This window comes from Mustela nivalis (assembly GCF_964662115.1).
Source record: "Mustela nivalis genome assembly, contig: HAP1_SCAFFOLD_176, whole genome shotgun sequence".
NCBI classification, from domain to species: Eukaryota; Metazoa; Chordata; class Mammalia; order Carnivora; family Mustelidae; genus Mustela; species Mustela nivalis.
The window spans coordinates 225,629-232,127 of NW_028136452.1; positions in this window are offsets into that span (position 1 = coordinate 225,629).

Here is a 6,499-nt window from a genome sequence, read left to right on the forward strand (position 1 = left end):
TCCCTGCAGAGCGAAGGAAGCCGGGCTGCTAAGGAGACACGAGGGGAAGATTAGGGCAGGGGAAAGGGCTCCACTCTGAGGAAGGAGTCTGGGCAGAAAGCTTGCCTGTCCTGAGCCTTTGGGCCCAAGGAGACAGCAGCTCCTTGGCCACCTGACCGTGGTGGAGCCATGGGCTTGCCACCAGGCGCCTACCCTAAACTCGAGAAACAACTCCCAGAAAGACCTGGCCATCAGATGCCGTCTTCCTCCGGGATGTAGAAGCTTGGAGGAGGCCCGGGTTTTAAGGGGAAGGAGTGGTGACAGTCCCCCAAAGCTCCCTATTCAGTGCACGGGCGGTGTGCAGGGATCCTGTCACCTCTCCTTTCCTGTGGGGAAAGCACAGGCCTAGTCCGCGAGTCGGCCTGAGCGCCAGAGTAAAAGGCCAAGCGATGCCTACACTGGGAGATGGTAGTGTGCATGGAGTGCCATCCTAGGCTAAGCGCGCTACTGCACGGTTGCGACTGTGTCTGCGTAGTTCGGCCTGGCAGGGTGAACCCAGGACGCGAACATGGAGCCAGGGAAAGCAAGGCCCAAGAGGCACCAGCTCTCCCGCAGCTCTTCTTCCCAGACGCGACAGAAGCCTTGCTGAGGAAGCAGTGGCGAAGGGCTGTTTGCTCCAAACCAAAGCCTCTGCGAAAGGACAGCATTCCCCGAGAAATGTTTTGGGGGCTGCTGCTGCGTGCCTGAGCCCATTCTCGCGGTGGGAGAAACCCGCATACAGCGAAAGCCCCTTTGCCTTGGCATCTCCCCTTGGAAAGCACAGCATTCGTTGGGAAATCAGAGTTGGGTTTGGGGATGCTGCTGCTGCTTGCCTAAGCGAGTCTCCGCAGCATGTTGGAAGACACCCGCATGGAGCGAAATCCTCTTTGCCCTAGCATCCTTTCTGCCTGAGAGAGAAGCATGGTTGCTCACGTCTGTCACCACGCTCCCCAGGAGCAAGTGTGGGGAAGGCACAGCACGCCGCCCCCGGGGAAGAGAAGGATCCCTTGGCCTTGGGGTCGGGAAACGCTCGGGAACAGGATAGCCTGCCGCGGCACGAAATGCAGGCCGGTGGCCAGACATGTGTCACCCGCTCCCTGTGCGGAGAGATGGAAGCCTGGCTGCTAAGGAGACATGAGGGGACGACTAGGGCAGGGGCGCGTGCTCCACTCTAAGGAGTCTGGGCAGAAGGCAGGCCTGTCCTGTGCCTCTGTTACCAAGGGGACACCATCTCCTTGGCCACCTGTCCCAAGGGCAGACTTGGGCTTGCCACCAGGTGCCATACCCGGAACTCGCAGAAACAACCCCATGGAGAAACGTGCAGTCAGATGCCGTCTTCCACCAAGATGTGGCAGCATTGTGGGTGGCCGGGGTGTGCCGGGGAAAGAGTGGAGAAAGTCCCCACTGTTCCCCATCCCAGTGCTCGGGCCTTGTGCAGGGATCCTGTTGCCTCCTCTCTCCTGTGGTGAAGGCACTGGCCTTGACCCCGAGTCTGCCCGAGCGCCGGAGCAAAAGGCAAAGCCTTACCTACGCCAGGAGATGGTAATAGCCATAGAGTGTCATGCTAGGCCACGCACGCTGCTGCAGCGTTGTGACTGTGTCTGCTTAGATCGGCTTAGCAAGGTGAACCCCGGGCGCGAACTTGGAGCCCGGGAAAACAAGGCCCAAGAGGCACCAGCTCTCCCGCGGCTCTTCTTTCCAGCCGCGACAGAGCAAACGACCAAAGCCTTGCTGAGGAAGCAGAAGCGAAGTGCGGTTTGCGCCAAGCTGAAAACCTCTGCGAAAGCATAGCAGTCGCTGGGAAATCAGAGTCGGTTCTGTGGGCTGCTTTTGTTGCTTGCCTTAGCCTAGTATTCGCAGCACAATGGGAAAACCCCGCATAGAGCGAAAGCTTCTTGGCCGGGGCATCCCCTCTGGGAAAGCACAGCATTCTCTGGGAAATCAGAGTCGGGTCTGTGGGATGCTGCCTGCTGCTTGCCGGAGCTAGTCTCCCCTGCACGGTGGAATAAACCCGCATGGGGCGAAATTCTCTTTGCCTGGGCTTCCGCTCTGCCTGAGAGAGAAGCGCGGTGGTGCCTGTGGAAAGAGCCTTAAGGAAAGGGACACATCTGTCCCTGCAGAGCGAAGGAAGCCGGGCTGCTAAGGAGACACGAGGGGAAGATTAGGGCAGGGGAAAGGGCTCCACTCTGAGGAAGGAGTCTGGGCAGAAAGCTTGCCTGTCCTGAGCCTTTGGGCCCAAGGAGACAGCAGCTCCTTGGCCACCTGACCGTGGTGGAGCCATGGGCTTGCCACCAGGCGCCTACCCTAAACTCGAGAAACAACTCCCAGAAAGACCTGGCCATCAGATGCCGTCTTCCTCCGGGATGTAGAAGCTTGGAGGAGGCCCGGGTTTTAAGGGGAAGGAGTGGTGACAGTCCCCCAAAGCTCCCTAGTCAGTGCACGGGCGGTGTGCAGGGATCCTGTCACCTCTCCTTTCCTGTGGGGAAAGCACAGGCCTAGTCCGCGAGTCGGCCTGAGCGCCAGAGTAAAAGGCCAAGCGATGCCTACACCGGGAGATGGTAGTGTGCATGGAGTGCCATCCTAGGCTAAGCGCGCTACTGCACGGTTGCGACTGTGTCTGCGTAGTTCGGCCTGGCAGGGTGAACCCAGGACGCGAACATGGAGCCAGGGAAAGCAAGGCCCAAGAGGCACCAGCTCTCCAGCAGCTCTTCTTCCCAGACGCGACAGAAGCCTTGCTGAGGAAGCAGTGGCGAAGGGCTGTTTGCTCCAAACCAAAGCCTCTGCGAAAAGACAGCATTCCCCGAGAAATGTTTTGGGGGCTGCTGCTGCGTGCCTGAGCCCATTCTCGCGGTGGGAGAAACCCGCATACAGCGAAAGCCCCTTTGCCTTGGCATCTCCCCTTGGAAAGCACAGCATTCGTTGGGAAATCAGAGTTGGGTTTGGGGATGCTGCTGCTGCTTGCCTAAGCGAGTCTCCGCAGCATGTTGGAAGACACCCGCATGGAGCGAAATCCTCTTTGCCCTAGCATCCTTTCTGCCTGAGAGAGAAGCATGGTTGCTCACGTCTGTCACCACGCTCCCCAGGAGCAAGTGTGGGGAAGGCACAGCACGCCGCCCCCGGGGAAGAGAAGGATCCCTTGGCCTTGGGGTCGGGAAACGCTCGGGAACAGGATAGCCTGCCGCGGCACGAAATGCAGGCCGGTGGCCAGACATGTGTCACCCGCTCCCTGTGCGGAGAGATGGAAGCCTGGCTGCTAAGGAGACATGAGGGGACGACTAGGGCAGGGGCGCGTGCTCCACTCTAAGGAGTCTGGGCAGAAGGCAGGCCTGTCCTGTGCCTCTGTTACCAAGGGGACACCATCTCCTTGGCCACCTGTCCCAAGGGCAGACTTGGGCTTGCCACCAGGTGCCATACCCGGAACTCGCAGAAACAACCCCATGGAGAAACGTGCAGTCAGATGCCGTCTTCCACCAAGATGTGGCAGCATTGTGGGTGGCCGGGGTGTGCCGGGGAAAGAGTGGAGAAAGTCCCCACTGTTCCCCATCCCAGTGCTCGGGCCTTGTGCAGGGATCCTGTTGCCTCCTCTCTCCTGTGGTGAAGGCACTGGCCTTGACCCCGAGTCTGCCCGAGCGCCGGAGCAAAAGGCAAAGCCTTACCTACGCCAGGAGATGGTAATAGCCATAGAGTGTCATGCTAGGCCACGCACGCTGCTGCAGGGTTGTGACTGTGTCTGCTTAGATCGGCTTAGCAAGGTGAACCCCGGGCGCGAACTTGGAGCCCGGGAAAACAAGGCCCAAGAGGCACCAGCTCTCCCGCGGCTCTTCTTTCCAGCCGCGACAGAGCGAACGACCAAAGCCTTGCTGAGGAAGCAGAAGCGAAGTGCGGTTTGCGCCAAGCTGAAAACCTCTGCGAAAGCATAGCAGTCGCTGGGAAATCAGAGTCGGTTCTGTGGGCTGCTTTTGTTGCTTGCCTTAGCCTAGTATTCGCAGCACAATGGGAAAACCCCGCATAGAGCGAAAGCTTCTTGGCCGGGGCATCCCCTCTGGGAAAGCACAGCATTCTCTGGGAAATCAGAGTCGGGTCTGTGGGATGCTGCCTGCTGCTTGCCGGAGCTAGTCTCCCCTGCACGGTGGAATAAACCCGCATGGGGCGAAATTCTCTTTGCCTGGGCTTCCGCTCTGCCTGAGAGAGAAGCGCGGTGGTGCCTGTGGAAAGAGCCTTAAGGAAAGGGACACATCTGTCCCTGCAGAGCGAAGGAAGCCGGGCTGCTAAGGAGACACGAGGGGAAGATTAGGGCAGGGGAAAGGGCTCCACTCTGAGGAAGGAGTCTGGGCAGAAAGCTTGCCTGTCCTGAGCCTTTGGGCCCAAGGAGACAGCAGCTCCTTGGCCACCTGACCGTGGTGGAGCCATGGGCTTGCCACCAGGCGCCTACCCTAAACTCGAGAAACAACTCCCAGAAAGACCTGGCCATCAGATGCCGTCTTCCTCCGGGATGTAGAAGCTTGGAGGAGGCCCGGGTTTTAAGGGGAAGGAGTGGTGACAGTCCCCCAAAGCTCCCTAGTCAGTGCACGGGCGGTGTGCAGGGATCCTGTCACCTCTCCTTTCCTGTGGGGAAAGCACAGGCCTAGTCCGCGAGTCGGCCTGAGCGCCAGAGTAAAAGGCCAAGCGATGCCTACACCGGGAGATGGTAGTGTGCATGGAGTGCCATCCTAGGCTAAGCGCGCTACTGCACGGTTGCGACTGTGTCTGCGTAGTTCGGCCTGGCAGGGTGAACCCAGGACGCGAACATGGAGCCAGGGAAAGCAAGGCCCAAGAGGCACCAGCTCTCCCGCAGCTCTTCTTCCCAGACGCGACAGAAGCCTTGCTGAGGAAGCAGTGGCGAAGGGCTGTTTGCTCCAAACCAAAGCCTCTGCGAAAAGACAGCATTCCCCGAGAAATGTTTTGGGGGCTGCTGCTGCGTGCCTGAGCCCATTCTCGCGGTGGGAGAAACCCGCATACAGCGAAAGCCCCTTTGCCTTGGCATCTCCCCTTGGAAAGCACAGCATTCGTTGGGAAATCAGAGTTGGGTTTGGGGATGCTGCTGCTGCTTGCCTAAGCGAGTCTCCGCAGCATGTTGGAAGACACCCGCATGGAGCGAAATCCTCTTTGCCCTAGCATCCTTTCTGCCTGAGAGAGAAGCATGGTTGCTCACGTCTGTCACCACGCTCCCCAGGAGCAAGTGTGGGGAAGGCACAGCACGCCGCCCCCGGGGAAGAGAAGGATCCCTTGGCCTTGGGGTCGGGAAACGCTCGGGAACAGGATAGCCTGCCGCGGCACGAAATGCAGGCCGGTGGCCAGACATGTGTCACCCGCTCCCTGTGCGGAGAGATGGAAGCCTGGCTGCTAAGGAGACATGAGGGGACGACTAGGGCAGGGGCGCGTGCTCCACTCTAAGGAGTCTGGGCAGAAGGCAGGCCTGTCCTGTGCCTCTGTTACCAAGGGGACACCATCTCCTTGGCCACCTGTCCCAAGGGCAGACTTGGGCTTGCCACCAGGTGCCATACCCGGAACTCGCAGAAACAACCCCATGGAGAAACGTGCAGTCAGATGCCGTCTTCCACCAAGATGTGGCAGCATTGTGGGTGGCCGGGGTGTGCCGGGGAAAGAGTGGAGAAAGTCCCCACTGTTCCCCATCCCAGTGCTCGGGCCTTGTGCAGGGATCCTGTTGCCTCCTCTCTCCTGTGGTGAAGGCACTGGCCTTGACCCCGAGTCTGCCCGAGCGCCGGAGCAAAAGGCAAAGCCTTACCTACGCCAGGAGATGGTAATAGCCATAGAGTGTCATGCTAGGCCACGCACGCTGCTGCAGGGTTGTGACTGTGTCTGCTTAGATCGGCTTAGCAAGGTGAACCCCGGGCGCGAACTTGGAGCCCGGGAAAACAAGGCCCAAGAGGCACCAGCTCTCCCGCGGCTCTTCTTTCCAGCCGCGACAGAGCGAACGACCAAAGCCTTGCTGAGGAAGCAGAAGCGAAGTGCGGTTTGCGCCAAGCTGAAAACCTCTGCGAAAGCATAGCAGTCGCTGGGAAATCAGAGTCGGTTCTGTGGGCTGCTTTTGTTGCTTGCCTTAGCCTAGTATTCGCAGCACAATGGGAAAACCCCGCATAGAGCGAAAGCTTCTTGGCCGGGGCATCCCCTCTGGGAAAGCACAGCATTCTCTGGGAAATCAGAGTCGGGTCTGTGGGATGCTGCCTGCTGCTTGCCGGAGCTAGTCTCCCCTGCACGGTGGAATAAACCCGCATGGGGCGAAATTCTCTTTGCCTGGGCTTCCGCTCTGCCTGAGAGAGAAGCGCGGTGGTGCCTGTGGAAAGAGCCTTAAGGAAAGGGACACATCTGTCCCTGCAGAGCGAAGGAAGCCGGGCTGCTAAGGAGACACGAGGGGAAGATTAGGGCAGGGGAAAGGGCTCCACTCTGAGGAAGGAGTCTGGGCAGAAAGCTTGCCTGTCCT